Source organism: Pseudophryne corroboree, unplaced genomic scaffold (assembly GCF_028390025.1).
Source record: "Pseudophryne corroboree isolate aPseCor3 unplaced genomic scaffold, aPseCor3.hap2 scaffold_251, whole genome shotgun sequence".
Lineage (NCBI taxonomy): Eukaryota > Metazoa > Chordata > Amphibia > Anura > Myobatrachidae > Pseudophryne > Pseudophryne corroboree.
The window spans coordinates 433,851-449,614 of NW_026969167.1; the positions used below are offsets into that span (position 1 = coordinate 433,851).

At 43.5% G+C, this 15,764-nt stretch overlaps 6 non-coding genes and 1 pseudogene across 6 annotated transcripts; 2 read left to right on the forward strand and 5 right to left on the reverse strand.

Moving 5' to 3' along the window:
- Positions 1–730: 730 nt before the first annotated feature.
- On the reverse strand, positions 731–909 carry LOC135012015 (U1 spliceosomal RNA; annotated as a pseudogene).
- A 3,497-nt stretch (positions 910–4,406) lies between these two features.
- LOC135011787 (U1 spliceosomal RNA) lies at positions 4,407–4,570 on the forward strand. The gene has a single exon (XR_010210832.1). It is a non-coding gene; the product is annotated as a U1 spliceosomal RNA (small nuclear RNA).
- Positions 4,571–4,722: 152 nt separating this feature from the next.
- On the forward strand, positions 4,723–4,885 carry LOC135011861 (U1 spliceosomal RNA). Its single transcript, XR_010210901.1, has one exon. It is a non-coding gene; the product is annotated as a U1 spliceosomal RNA (small nuclear RNA).
- Positions 4,886–5,701: 816 nt separating this feature from the next.
- LOC135011901 (U1 spliceosomal RNA) lies at positions 5,702–5,864 on the reverse strand. The gene has a single exon (XR_010210936.1). It is a non-coding gene; the product is annotated as a U1 spliceosomal RNA (small nuclear RNA).
- Positions 5,865–6,016: 152 nt separating this feature from the next.
- Positions 6,017–6,180, reverse strand: LOC135011783 (U1 spliceosomal RNA). Its single transcript, XR_010210828.1, has one exon. It is a non-coding gene; the product is annotated as a U1 spliceosomal RNA (small nuclear RNA).
- Positions 6,181–6,854: 674 nt separating this feature from the next.
- Positions 6,855–7,015, reverse strand: LOC135011990 (U1 spliceosomal RNA). The gene has a single exon (XR_010211012.1). It is a non-coding gene; the product is annotated as a U1 spliceosomal RNA (small nuclear RNA).
- A 152-nt stretch (positions 7,016–7,167) lies between these two features.
- On the reverse strand, positions 7,168–7,331 carry LOC135011731 (U1 spliceosomal RNA). The gene has a single exon (XR_010210777.1). It is a non-coding gene; the product is annotated as a U1 spliceosomal RNA (small nuclear RNA).
- Positions 7,332–15,764: the final 8,433 nt, after the last annotated feature.

The following is a 15,764-nucleotide window of genomic DNA, read 5'->3' on the forward strand; positions in this document are numbered from 1 at the left end:
GGTTATGGACCCAGCACTTCCATTACAGTACTCTGCTGCACATGTAAGTGCAAAAGATCCTGAAGCACTCACTCATCATGGGAAAGTACCAATGTGTTTCTTCATTGGTTGATGGAAGAAACATCTTACAAAAACTCTCCACATTATTGACTTTTTAAAATGTTTCTAGGAATCGTTCTAGATGAATGCTTATTAGCCTTTGTCAGTATGGACTTTTGCAAAGTGTTGCTGTGGCGCAATCAGTTAGTGTGTAAGGCTATTAACCAAAAGGTTGGTGGTTCAATCCCACCCAGAGACTTAATTGACCTTGTTATCAGATTTTGGTGATCTTTAAGTAGACAAGTCAAAATTTCAAACCCCCTGTTATGGTGTAGGGTACCTGGCCTTCTCTGATGTAATCAGAGTTAGATTTGATTCAGTGATTTTATAAAAACAGCTAGGAAGCACAATTTAGCAGTGGGTTGCAGAGAAAAAGAAATATGCTGGCAGAAAAATCCAATTGAGTGATTAAACAGCTCTTCATTTTCTGGCTTTATTTTATGCTAACAAATTTGTGCTCTGAAAAGTGTCCACAAAGCCAAGTATCTGATTAACACCTTTGTAGGGATGGTTTTTCACCTATTATTAAATTAAACTTGCTTCATTGGAAAGGCAGCAAGTGATGTCATCCAAGCAGTGGGTCAAAGTTGGCTTCAAACCTCGTCTGCTTATGAAAAGAGAAAAGGGGTATGCAGGGCATGGCGGCCTTTTGCGGTGCTTGGATGACCCCTAGTTCGCATTAAATAATGCAGTCGAGTTTCCCACATTTGGGGAAATCACAGGGGTCAGCATACCCAGAATGCAATGAATGAACCGCTCCCTGGGAGAACAGTCTTCATGACCATGGTATCTCCTATGCAAAATAAGTATGATTTGGGATAGGGCTGGGGAGGGCCGCTGCTCAGGCACATCTCTGTCAAGTAAAGGAGATTCAACTGAGGCAGCACAAGGGAACTCTCATCTGGGGACAACAACTGCAGGGAGAACACATATTTTCAGATGAACATGGGAGGGCAGAAGGCTGCCTAATACTGAAGCACCCCCAAACAACAAACCAAATGCAACAACTAGTGCAAGCATTCCTGGGGGAAGGCCTGCAGCAGATGGATTTGCATATGGCGATGTCATCCAAGCAGTGGGTCAAAGTTGGCTTCAACCCTCGTCTGCATATGAAAAGAGAAAAGGGGCGTGCAGGGCATGGCGGCCTTTTGCGGCACTTGGATGACCCCTAGTTCACATTTCTTGCAGCAGCTGGGCACTGTAACAGCTCCAGAGCTGCTCTGTAAGGCAAGTAAAAGGGTGTGGGCCCTGCAGCACTACCTGTAGTTCGCATTGTGCGAGACCCCTAGTTCGCATTAAACACCCCCACCCTCCTTCGGTGTGGGGCTCATGTTGGCCATGCCCCAGCCCCTGAAGCATTCACGCTGATTTCTTGCAGCAGCTGGGCACTGTAACAGCTCAAGAGCTGCTCTGTAAGGCAAGTAAAAGGGTGTGGGCCCTGCAGCACTAACTGTAGTTTGCATTGTGCTTTGGAAGGCACAAAGTAAGCAGACGGGAAGAGAAGTCAGGATAGTGCACAAGGGTATAGACGGGAGGGGCTCAAGAAAAAAGAAGTGGAAACAGACAGCAAACTAGGCTTCCAATGCACAATGCAAACTACAGGTAGTGCTGCAGGGCCCACACCCTTTTACTTGCCTTACAGAGCAGCTCTGGAGCTGTTTAATCACTCAATTGGATTTTTCTGCCAGCATAATTTTTCTCTTACGTCCTAGAGGATGCTGGGGACTCCGTAAGGACCATGGGGGATAGACGGGCTCCGCAGGAGACATGGGCACTTTAAGAAAGACTTTAGATCTGGGTGTGCACTGGCTCCTCCCTCTATGCCCCTCCTCCAGACCTCAGTTTACTACTGTGCCCAGAGGAGACTGGGTGCTTTTCAGGGAGCTCTCCTGAGTTTCCTGACAGAAAGTATATTTGTTAGATTTTTTTATTTTCAGGGAGCCTGCTGGCAACAGACTCCCTGCATCGAGGGGCGGAGGGGAGAGATGCACACCTACTTCTGTGAGTTGATAGGCTCTGCTTCTTAGGCTACTGTACAGCATTAGCTCCAGAGGGATCGGTACGCAGGTCTCACCCTCGCCGTCCGTCCCAGCGCCGCGCCGCCGTCCCCCTCGCAGAGCCGGAAGATAGAAGCCGGGTGAGTATGAGAAGAAAAGAAGACTTCAGAGGCGGCGGAAGACTTCATGATCTTCACTGAGGTAACGCACAGCAGTAAAGCTGTGCTCCATTGCTCCCATACACCTCTCACACGGCAGTCAGTGTAAGGGTGAAGGGCGCAGGGGGGACGCCCTGGGCAGCAATATAGACCTCTCTTTGGCAAAATAAATATATATGCAGCTAGGCACTGTATATATATATAAGAGCCCCCGCCTTTTTTTTACTATATTTGAGCGGGACAGAAGCCCGTCGCTGAGGGGGTGGGGCTTCTCCCTCAGCACTCACCAGCGCCATTTTCTCCACAGCACCGCTGAGGGGAAGCTCCACGGACTCTCCCCTGCTTATACCACGGTAGAAAGAGGGTCTTAAAGAAGAGGGGGGCACATAATTAGGCGCATATATATATGGAAATACAGCGCTACTGGGTAAACATAAAATTATTGTGTTTTTTTCCTGGTTCATATAGCGCTGGGGTGTGTGCTGGCATACTCTCTCTCTCTGTCTCTCCAAAGGGCCTTGTTGGGGAACTGTCCTCAGATAAGAGGATTCCCTGAGTGTATGGTGTGTCGGTACACGTGTGTCGACATGTCTGAGGTAGAAGGCTCTCCTAGAGAGGAGCAGGAGCAAATTAATGTGGTGTCTCCATCGACAACGCCGACACCTGACTGGATGGATATGTGGAATGTTTTAAGTGCTAATGTAAACTTATTACACAAGAGATTAGACAAAGCTGAAGCTAGGGAACAGTCAGGGAGTCAACCCATGCCTGTCCCTATGTCGCAGGGACCTTCGGGGTCTCAAAAGCGCCCACTATCCCAAATAGTTGACACAGATACCGACACGGATTCTGACTCCAGTGTCGACTACGATGATGCAAAGTTACAGCCAAAATTGGCTAAATGTATTCGATATATGATTATTGCACTAAAAGATGTTTTGCACATCACAGAGTCCCCTGTCCCTGACACGAGGGTACACATGTATAAGGGAAAGAAACCTGAGATAACCTTTCCCCCCTCACATGAGTTGAACGAATTATGTGAAAAAGCTTGGGAATCTCCAGACAAAAAGCTGCAGATTCCCAAAAGGATTCTTATGGCGTATCCTTTCCCGCCAATGGACAGGATACGGTGGGAATCCTCCCCTAGGGTGGATAAAGCATTGACACGCTTATCCAAAAAGGTAGCGCTGCCATCCCAGGATACGGCTACCATCAGGGACCCTGCTGACCGCAAGCAGGAGGTTACCCTAAAGTCCATTTACACACATTCTGGTACCTTACTCAGACCGGCAATTGCGTCGGCCGGGGTTGTAGCGCGGTGGCAGCGGAATTGCAGACCCGTCCTCAATTCCTGCTAAAAGTGGAATCATCCTTTCATATGAACCAACCTATTGTGATGCCTGTGGCTACGCGTGACTTGGAGGATTCCGAGTCCCTTGATGTGGTCAGGGCTTTGAAAATTTACGTGGCCAGAACGGCTAGAGTCAGAAAAACAGAAGCACTGTTTGTCCTGTATGCAGCCAACAAGATTGGCACCCCTGCTTCAAAGCAGACTATTGCTCTCTGGATCTGTAACACGATTCAGCAGGCGCATTCTATGGCGGCAAATCCATCTGCGAACTACAGGTAGTGCTGCAGGGCCCACACCCTTTTACTTGCCTTACAGAGCAGCTCTGGAGCTGTTACAGTGCCCAGCTGCTGCAAGAATTCAGCTTGAATGCTTCAGGGGCTGGGGCATAGCCAACATGAGCCCCACACCAAAGGAGGGTGGAGGTGTTTAATGCAAACTAGGGGTCAGCCAAGCGCCGCAAAAGGCCACCATGCCCTGCACGCCCCTTTTCTCTTTTCATATGCAGACGAGGGTTGAAGCCAACTTTGACCAACTGCTTGGATGACATCACCATATGCAAATCCATCTGCGGCAGGCCTTCCCCCAGGAATGCTTGCACTAGTTGTTGCATTTGGTTTGTTGTTTGGGGGTGCTTCAGTATTAGGCAGCCTTCTGCCCTCCCATGTTCATCTGAAAATATATGTTCTCCCTGCAGTTGTTGTCCCAAGATGAGAGTTCCCTTGTGCTGCCTCAGTTGAATCTCCTTTACTTGACAGAGATGTGCATGAGCAGCGGCCCTCCCCAGCCCTATTCCAAATCATACTTATTTTGCATAGGAGATACCATGGTCATGAAGATTTTTCTCCCAGGGTGAGGTTCATTCATTGCATTTTGGGTATGCTGACCCCTGTGATTTCCCCAAATGTGGGAAACTCGACTGCATTATTTGTGGTAGTGGGAGGCTGTGTTTGTGATTTCTTCTGGTCAGCTCTGGTAAAAGTCAGATTTCTTTGTTTCAGATTTTCCTTTAGCCTTGTTCTTCTTTCGAGAGTTCCCTTGTGCTGCCTCAGTTGGATCTCCTTCACTTAACAGGGGGGTGCCCGAGCAGCGACCCTCCCCAGCTCTAGCCCAACTCCTACTTACCTGCCAGGTGAGATACTATGATCATGAAGGTGCTTCTCCCAGGGCAAGGCTCACCCATTGCACTCTGGGTGTGCTGCCCCTGCGATTTCCCCAAATGTGGGAAACTTGACTGCATAATTTGTGTTTCCCCTGGTCGGCTCTCGTATAATTCAGATATCTTTGTCTCAGATCTCTCTCCAGCCTAGTTTGCTGTCTGTTTCCACTTCTCTTTTCTTCAGCCGCTCCCTCCCGTGCACTATCCTGACTTCTCCTCCCGTCTGCTTACTTTGTGCCTTCCAATGCACAATGCAAACTACAGGTAGTGCTGCAGGGCCCACACCCTTTTACTTGCCTTACAGAGCGTCTCTGGAGCTGTTACAGTGCCCAGCTGCTGCAAGAAATCTGCTTGAATGCTTCAGGGGATGGGACATGGCCAACATGAGCCCCACACCAAAGGAGGGTGGAGCAGAAGGCTGCCTAATACTGAAGCACCCCCAAACAACAAACCAAATGCAACAACTAGTGCAAGCATTCCTGGGGGAAGGCCTGCCGCAGATGGATTTGTGGTGATGTCATCCAAGCAGTTGGTCAAAGGTGGCTTCAACCCTCGTCTGCATATGAAAACAGAAAAGGGGCGTGCAGGGCATGGTGGCCTTTTGCGGCGCTTGACTGACCCCTAGTTTGCATTAAACACCTCCACCCTCCTTCGGTGTGGGGCTCATGTTGGCTATGCCCCAGCCCCTGAAGCATTCAAGCTGATTTCTTGCAGCAGCTGGCCACTGTAACAGCTCCAGAGCTGCTCTGTAAGGCAAGTAAAAGGGTGTGGGCCCTGCAGCACTACCTGTAGTTTGCATTGTGCATTGGAAGGCACAAAGTAAGCAGACGGGAGGAGAAGTCAGGATAGTGCACAAGGGTATAGAAGGGAGCGGCTGAAGAAAAGAGAAGTGGAAACAGACAGCAAACTAGGCTGGAGAGAGACCTGAGACAAAGAGATCTGAATTATACGAGAGCCGACCAGGGGAAACACAAATTATGCAGTCAAGTTTCCCACATTTGGGGAAATCGCAGGAGCAGCACACCCAGAGTACAATGGGTGAGCCTTGCCCTGGGAGAAGCACCTTCATGATCATAGTATCTCACCTGGCAGGTAAGTAGGAGTTGGGCTAGAGCTGGGGAGGGTCGCTGCTCGGGTACCCCCCTGTAAAGTGAAGGAGATCCAACTGAGGCAGCACAAGGGAACTCTCGAAAGAAGAACAAGGCTAAAGGAAAATCTGAGACAAAGAAATCTGACTTTTACCAGAGCTGACCAGAAGAAATCACAAACACAGCCTCCCACTACCACAAATAATGCAGTCAAGTTTCCCACATTTGGGGAAATCACAGGGGTCAGCATACCCAAAATGCAATGAATAAACCTCACCCTGGGAGAAAAATCTTCATGACCATGGTATCTCCTATGCAAAATAAGTATGATTTGGAATAGGGCTGGGGAGGGCCGCTGCTCATGCACATCTCTGTCAAGTAAAGGAGATTTAACTGAGGCAACACAAGGGAACTCTCATCTGGGGACAACAACTGCAGGGAGAACATATATTTTCAGATGAACATGGGAGGGCAGAAGGCTGCCTAATACTGAAGCACCCCCAAACAACAAACCAAATGCAACAACTAGTGCAAGCATTCCTGGGGGAAGGCCTGCCGCAGATGGATTTGCATATGGTGATGTCATCCAAGCAGTGGGTCAAAGTTGGCTTCAACCCTCGTCTGCATATGAAAAGAGAAAAGGGGCGTGCAGGGCATGGTGGCCTTTTGCGGCGCTTGGCTGACCCCTAGTTTGCATTAAACACCTCCACCCTCCTTTGGTGTGGGGCTCATGTTGGCTATGCCCCAGCCCCTGAAGCATTCAAGCTGATTTCTTGCAGCAGCTGGGCACTGTAACAGCTCCAGAGCTGCTCTGTAAGGCAAGTAAAAGGGTGTGGGCCCTGCAGCACTACCTGTAGTTCGCATTGTGCGTTGGAAGGCACAAAGTAAGCAGACAGGAGGAGAAGTCAGGATAGTGCGCAAGGGCATAGAAGGGAGCGGCTCAAGAAAAGAGAAGTGGAAACAGACAGCAAACTAGGCTGGAGAGAGACCTGAGACAAAGAGATCTGAATTATACGAGAGCCGACCAGGGGAAACACAAATTATGCAGTCAAGTTTCCCACATTTGGGGAAATCGCAGGAGCAGCACACCCAGAGCAATGGGTGAGCCTTGCCCTGGGAGAAGCACCTTCATGATCATAGTATCTCACCTGGCAGGTAAGTAGGAGTTGGGCTAGAGCTGGGGAGGGTCGCTGCTCGGGTACCCCCCTGTAAAGTGAAGGAGATCCAACTGAGGCAGCACAAGGGAACTCTCGAAAGAAGAACAAGGCTAGAGGAAAATCTGAGACAAAGAAATCTGACTTTTACCAGAGCTGACCAGAGGAAAGCACAAACACAGTCCCCCACTACCACAAATAATGCAGTCAAGTTTCCCACATTTGGGGAAATCACAAGGGTCAGCATACCCAAAATGCAATGAATGAACCTCACCCTGGGAGAACAATCTTCATGACCATGGTATCTCCTATGCAAAATAAGTATGATTTGGAATAGGGCTGGGGAGGGCCGCTGCTCATGCACATCTCTGTCAAGTAAAGGAGATTCAACTGAGGCAGCACAAGGGAACTCTCATCTGGGGATAACAACTGCAGGGAGAACACATATTTTCAGATGAACATGGGAGGGCAGAAGGCTGCCTAATACTGAAGCACCCCCAAACAACAAACCAAATGCAACAACTAGTGCAAGCATTCCTGGGGGAAGTTCTGCAGAAGACGGATTTGCATACGGTGATGTCATCCAAGCAGTGCAAAAGAGAGATATCGGCAAGGAAATGCTGTATTGTACCTTTGCATTTTTCTCCCAAACGAAAGACACTAGAATGAAAATTTTAAAGCCTCCTGTTAGTGCTTCATCTACACGTTATAGCCCTGCATTTTCCAATGCCTATCTCTTTGCAAAAGAGAGATATCGGCAAGGAAAAGCTGCATTGTACTTTTGCATTTTTCTCCCAAACGAAAGACACTAGAATGAAAATTTTAAAGCCTCCTGTTAGTGCTTCATCTACACGTTATAGCCCTGCATTTTCCAATGCCTAGCTCTTTGCAAAAGAGAGATATTGGCAAGGAAAAGCTGTATTGTACCTTTGCATTTTTCTCCCAAACGAAAGACACTAGAATGAAAATTTTAAAGCCTCCTGTTAGTGCTTCATCTACGCGTTATAGCCCTGAATTTTCCAATGCCTATCTCTTTGCCAAATAGAGATATCGGCAAGGAAAAACTGTATTGTACCTTTGCATTTTTCTCCCAAACGAAAGACACTAGAATGAAAATTTTAAAGCCTCCTGTTAGTGCTTCATCTACACGTTATAGCCCTGAATTTTCCAATGCCTATCTCTTTGCCAAAGAGAGATATCGGCAAGGAAAAACTGTATTGTACCTTTGCATTTTTCTCCCAAACGAAAGACACTAGAATTAAAATTTTAAAGCCTCCTGTTAGTGCTTCATCTACACGTTATAGCCCTGAATTTTCCAATGCCTATCTCTTTGCAAAAGAAAGATATCGGCAAGGAAAAGCTGTATTGTACCTTTGCATTTTTCTCCCAAACGAAGGACACTAGAATGAAAATTTAAAAGCCTCCTGTTAGTGCTTCATCTACACGGTATAGCCCTGAATTTTCCAATGCCTAGCTCTTTGCAAAAGAGAGATATTGGCAAGGAAAAGCTGTATTGTACCTTTGCATTTTTCTCCCAAACGAAAGACACTAGAATTAAAATTTTAAAGCCTCCTGTTAGTGCTTCATCTACACGTTATAGCCCTGAATTTTCCAATGCCTAGCTCTTTGCAAAAGAGAGATATCGGCAAGGAAAAGCTGTATTGTACCTTTGCATTTTTCTCCCAAACGAAAGACACTAGAATGAAAATTTTAAAGCCTCCTGTTAGTGCTTCATCTACACGTTATAGCCCTGAATTTTCCAATGCCTATCTCTTTGCAAAAGAGAGATATCGGCAAGGAAAAGCTGTATTGTACCTTTGCATTTTTCTCCCAAACGAAGGACACTAGAATGAAAATTTAAAAGCCTCCTATTAGTGCTTCATCTACACGGTATAGCCCTGAATTTTCCAATGCCTAGCTCTTTGCAAAAGAGAGATATTGGCAAGGAAAAGCTGTATTGTACCTTTGCATTTTTCTCCCAAACGAAGGACACTAGAATGAAAATTTTAAAGCCTCCTGTTAGTGCTTCATCTACACGTTATAGCCCTGAATTTTCCAATGCCTAGCTCTTTGCAAAAGAGAGATATCGGCAAGGAAAATCTGTATTGTACCTTTGCATTTTTCTCCCAAACGAAAGACACTAGAATGAAAATTTTAAAGCCTCCTGTTAGTGCTTCATCTACACGTTATAGCCCTGCATTTTCCAATTGCTATCTCTTTGCAAAAGAGAGATATCGGCAAGGAAAAGCTGCATTGTACTTTTGCATTTTTCTCCCAAACGAAAGACACTAGAATGAAAATTTTAAAGCCTCCTGTTAGTGCTTCATCTACGCGTTATAGCCCTGAATTTTCCAATGCCTATCTCTTTGCCAAAGAGAGATATCGGCAAGGAAAAACTGTATTGTACCTTTGCATTTTTCTCCCAAACGAAAGACACTAGAATGAAAATTTTAAAGCCTCCTGTTAGTGCTTCATCTACACGTTATAGCCCTGCATTTTCCAATGCCTAGCTCTTTGCAAAAGAGAGATATTGGCAAGGAAAAGCTGTATTGTACCTTTGCATTTTTCTCCCAAACGAAAGACACTAGAATGAAAATTTTAAAGCCTCCTGTTAGTGCTTCATCTACGCGTTATAGCCCTGAATTTTCCAATGCCTATCTCTTTGCCAAAGAGAGATATCGGCAAGGAAAAACTGTATTGTACCTTTGCATTTTTCTCCCAAACGAAAGACACTAGAATGAAAATTTTAAAGCCTCCTGTTAGTGCTTCATCTACACGTTATAGCCCTTAATTTTCCAATGCCTATCTCTTTGCCAAAGAGAGATATCGGCAAGGAAAAACTGTATTGTACCTTTGCATTTTTCTCCCAAACGAAGGACACTAGAATGAAAATTTAAAAGCCTCCTGTTAGTGCTTCATCTACACGGTATAGCCCTGAATTTTCCAATGCCTAGCTCTTTGCAAAAGAGAGATATTGGCAAGGAAAAGCTGTATTGTACCTTTGCATTTTTTCTCTCAAACGAAAGACACTAGAATGAAAATTTTAAAGCCTCCTGTTAGTGCTTCATCTACACGTTATAGCCCTGCATTTTCAAATGCCTATCTCTTTGCAAAAGAGAGATATCGGCAAGGAAAAGCAGCATTGTACTTTTGCATTTTTCTCCCAAACGAAAGACACTAGAATGAAAATTTTAAAGCCTCCTGTTAGTGCTTCATCTACACGTTATAGCCCTGAATTTTCCAATGCCTATCTCTTTGCAAAAGAGAGATATCGGCAAGGAAAAGCTGTATTGTACCTTTGCATTTTTCTCCCAAACGAAAGACACTAGAATGAAAATTTTAAAGCCTCCTGTTAGTGCTTCATCTACACGTTATAGCCCTGAATTTTCCAATGCCTATCTCTTTGCAAAAGAGAGATATCGGCAAGGAAAAGCTGTATTGTACCTTTGCATTTTTCTCCCAAACGAAAGACACTAGAATGAAAATTTTAAAGCCTCCTGTTAGGGCTTCATCTACACGTTATAGCCCTGAATTTTCCAATGCCTATCTCTTTGCAAAAGAGAGATATCGGCAAGGAAAAGCTGTATTGTACCTTTGCATTTTTCTCCCAAACGAAGGACACTAGAATGAAAATTTAAAAGCCTCCTGTTAGTGCTTCATCTACACGGTATAGCCCTGAATTTTCCAATGCCTAGCTCTTTGCAAAAGAGAGATATTGGCAAGGAAAAGCTGTATTGTACCTTTGCATTTTTCTCCCAAACGAAGGACACTAGAATGAAAATTTTAAAGCCTCCTGTTAGTGCTTCATCTGCACGTTATAGCCCTGAATTTTCCAATGCCTATCTCTTTGCAAAAGAGATATATTGGCAAGGAAAAACTGTATTGTACCTTTGCATTTTTCTCCTAAACGAAAGACACTAGAATGAAAATTTTAAAGCCTCCTGTTAGTGCTTCATCTACACGTTATAGCCCTGAATTTTCCAATGCCTAGCTCTTTGCAAAAGAGAGATATTGGCAAGGAAAAGCTGTATTGTACCTTTGCATTTTTCTCCCAAACGAAAGACACTAGAATGAAAATTTTAAAGCCTACTGTTAATGCTTCATCTACACGTTATAGCCCTGAATTTTCCAATGCCTATCTCTTTGCAAAAGAGAGATATCGGCAAGGAAAAGCTGTATTGTACCTTTGCATTTTTCTCCCAAACGAAGGACACTAGAATGAAAATTTTAAAGCCTCCTGTTAGTGCTTCATCTACACGTTATAGCCCTGAATTTTCCAATTCCTATCTCTTTGCAAAAGAGAGATATCGGCAAGGAAAAGCTGTATTGTACCTTTGCATTTTTCTCCCAAACGAAAGACACTAGAATGAAAATTTTAAAGCCTCCTGTTAGTGCTTCATCTACACGTTATAGCCCTGAATTTTCCAATGCCTATCTCTTTGCAAAAGAGAGATATCGGCAAGGAAATGCTGTATTATACCTTTGCATTTTTCTCCCAAACGAAAGACACTAGAATGAAAATTTTAAAGCCTCCTGTTAGTGCTTCATCTACACGTTATAGCCCTGAATTTTCCAATGCCTATCTCTTTGCAAAAGAGAGATATCGGCAAGGAAAAGCTGTACTGTACCTTTGCATTTTTCTCCCAAACGAAAGACACTAGAATGAAAATTTTAAAGCCTCCTGTTAGTGCTTCATCTACACGTTATAGCCCTGAATTTTCCAATGCCTATCTCTTTGCCAAAGAGAGATATCGGCAAGGAAAAACTGTATTGTACCTTTGCATTTTTCTCCCAAACGAAAGACACTAGAATTAAAATTTTAAAGCCTCCTGTTAGTGCTTCATCTACACGTAATAGCCCTGAATTTTCCAATGCCTATCTCTTTACAAAAGAGAGATATCGGCAAGGAAATGCTGTATTGTACCTTTGCATTTTTCTCCCAAACGAAAGACACTAGAATGAAAATTTTAAAGCCTCCTGTTAGTGCTTCATCTACACGTTATAGCCCTGCATTTTCCAATGCCTATCTCTTTGCAAAAGAGAGATATCGGCAAGGAAAAGCTGCATTGTACTTTTGCATTTTTCTCCCAAACGAAAGACACTAGAATGAAAATTTTAAAGCCTCCTGTTAGTGCTTCATCTACACGTTATAGCCCTGAATTTTCCAATGCCTATCTCTTTGCCAAAGAGAGATATCGGCAAGGAAAAACTGTATTGTACCTTTGCATTTTTCTCCCAAACGAAAGACACTAGAATTAAAATTTTAAAGCCTCCTGTTAGTGCTTCATCTACACGTTATAGCCCTGAATTTTCCAATGCCTATCTCTTTGCAAAAGAGAGATATCGGCAAGGAAAAGCTGTATTGTACCTTTGCATTTTTCTCCCAAACGAAGGACACTAGAATGAAAATTTAAAAGCCTCCTGTTAGTGCTTCATCTACACGGTATAGCCCTGAATTTTCCAATGCCTAGCTCTTTGCAAAAGAGAGATATTGGCAAGGAAAAGCTGTATTGTACCTTTGCATTTTTCTCCCAAACGAAAGACACTAGAATGAAAATTTTAAAGCCTACTGTTAGTGCTTCATCTACACGTTATAGCCCTGAATTTTCCAATGCCTAGCTCTTTGCAAAAGAGAGATATCGGCAAGGAAAAGCTGTATTGTACCTTTGCATTTTTCTCCCAAACGAAAGACACTAGAATGAAAATTTTAAAGCCTCCTGTCAGTGCTTCATCTACACGTTATAGCCCTGAATTTTCCAATGCCTATCTCTTTGCAAAAGAGAGATATCGGCAAGGAAAAGCTGTATTGTACCTTTGCATTTTTCTCCCAAACGAAGGACACTAGAATGAAAATTTAAAAGCCTCCTGTTAGTGCTTCAACTACACGGTATAGCCCTGAATTTTCCAATGCCTAGCTCTTTGCAAAAGAGAGATATTGGCAAGGAAAAGCTGTATTGTACCTTTGCATTTTTCTCCCAAACGAAGGACACTAGAATGAAAATTTTAAAGCCTCCTGTTAGTGCTTCATCTACACGTTATAGCCCTGAATTTTCCAATGCCTAGCTCTTTGCAAAAGAGAGATATCGGCAAGGAAAATCTGTATTGTACCTTTGCATTTTTCTCCCAAACGAAAGACACTAGAATGAAAATTTTAAAGCCTCCTGTTAGTGCTTCATCTACACGTTATAGCCCTGCATTTTCCAATGCCTATCTCTTTGCAAAAGAGAGATATTGGCAAGGAAAAGCTGTATTGTACCTTTGCATTTTTCTCCCAAACGAAAGACACTAGAATGAAAATTTTAAAGCCTACTGTTAGTGCTTCATCTACACGTTATAGCTCTGAATTTTCCAATGCCTAGCTCTTTGCAAAAGAGAGATATCGGCAAGGAAAAGCTGTATTGTACCTTTGCATTTTTCTCCCAAACGAAAGACACTAGAATGAAAATTTTAAAGCCTCCTGTTAGTGCTTCGTCTACACGTTATAGCCCTGAATTTTCCAATGCCTATCTCTTTGCAAAAGAGAGATATCGGCAAGGAAAAGCTGTATTGTACCTTTGCATTTTTCTCCCAAACGAAAGACACTAGAATGAAAATTTTAAAGCCTCCTGTTAGTGCTTCATCTACACGTTATAGCGCTGCATTTTCCAATGCCTATCTCTTTGCAAAAGAGAGATATCGGCAAGGAAAAGCTGCATTGTACTTTTGCATTTTTCTCCCAAACGAAAGACACTAGAATGAAAAATTTAAAGCCTCCTGTTAGTGCTTCATGTACACGTAATAGCCCTGAATTTTCCAATGCCTATCTCTTTGCAAAAGAGAGATATCGGCAAGGAAATGCTGTATTGTACCTTTGCATTTTTCTCCCAAACGAAAGACACTAGAATGAAAATTTTAAAGCCTCCTGTTAGTGCTTCATCTACACGTTATAGCCCTGCATTTTCCAATGCCTATCTCTTTGCAAAAGAGAGATATCGGCAAGGAAAAGCTGCATTGTACTTTTGCATTTTTCTCCCAAACGAAAGACACTAGAATGAAAATTTTAAAGCCTCCTGTTAGTGCTTCATCTACACGTTATAGCCCTGAATTTTCCAATTCCTATCTCTTTGCAAAAGAGAGATATCGGCAAGGAAAAGCTGTATTGTACCTTTGCATTTTTCTCCCAAACGAAGGACACTAGAATGAAAGTTTTAAAGCCTCCTATTAGTGCTTCATCTACACGTTATAGCCCTGAATTTTCCAATGCCTATCTCTTTGCAAAAGAGAGATATCGGCAAGGAAAAGCTGTATTGTACCTTTGCATTTTTCTCCCAAACGAAGGACACTAGAATGAAAATTTTAAAGCCTCCTATTAGTGCTTCATCTACACGTTATAGCCCTGAATTTTCCAATGCCTATCTCTTTGCAAAAGAGAGATATCGGCAAGGAAAAGCTGTATTGCACCTTTGCATTTTTCTCCCAAACGAAGGACACTAGAATGAAAATTTTAAAGCCTCCTGTTAGTGCTTAATCTACACGTTATAGCCCTGAATTTTCCAATGCCTATCTCTTTGCAAAAGAGAGATATCGGCAAGGAAATGCTGTATTGTACCTTTGCATTTTTCTCCCAAACGAAAGACACTAGAATGAAAATTTTAAAGCCTCCTGTTAGTGCTTCATCTACACGTTATAGCCCTGCATTTTCCAATGCCTATCTCTTTGCAAAAGAGAGATATCGGCAAGGAAAAGCTGCATTGTACTTTTGCATTTTTCTCCCAAACGAAAGACACTAGAATGAAAATTTTAAAGCCTCCTGTTAGTGCTTCATCTACACGTAATAGCCCTGAATTTTCCAATGCCTATCTCTTTGCAAAAGAGAGATATCGGCAAGGAAATGCTGTATTGTACCTTTGCATTTTTCTCCCAAACGAAAGACACTAGAATGAAAATTTTAAAGCCTCCTGTTAGTGCTTCATCTACACGTTATAGCCCTGCATTTTCCAATGCCTATCTCTTTGCAAAAGAGAGATATCGGCAAGGAAAAGCTGCATTGTACTTTTGCATTTTTCTCCCAAACGAAAGACACTAGAATGAAAATTTTAAAGCCTCCTGTTAGTGCTTCATCTACACGTTATAGCCCTGAATTTTCCAATGCCTATCTCTTTGCAAAAGAGAGATATCGGCAAGGAAAAGCTGTATTGTACCTTTGCATTTTTCTCCCAAACGAAGGACACTAGAATAAAAATTTTAAAGCCTCCTGTTAGTGCTTCATCTACACGTTATAGCCCTGAATTTTCCAATGCCTATCTCTTTGCAAAAGAGAGATATCGTCAAGGAAAAGCTGTATTGTACCTTTGCATTTTTCTCCCAAACGAAGGACACTAGAATGAAAATTTTAAAGCCTCCTGTTAATGCTTCATCTACACGTTATAGCCCTGAATTTTCCAATGCCTATCTCTTTGCAAAAGAGAGATATCGGCAAGGAAAAGCTGTATTGTACCTTTGCATTTTTCTCCCAAACGAAAGACACTAGAATGAAAATTTTAAAGCCTCCTGTTAGTGCTTCATCTACTTGTTATAGCCCTGAATTTTCCAATGCCTATCTCTTTGTTATCATGCTGTTAACTGGGTTCAGATCACAAGTTGTACGGTGTGATTGGTGTGGCTGGTATGAGTCTTACCCGGGATTCAAAATCCTTCCTTATTGTGTACGCTCGTCCGGGCACAGTATCCTAACTGAGGCTTGGAGGAGGGTCATAGGGGGAGGAGCCAGTGCACACCA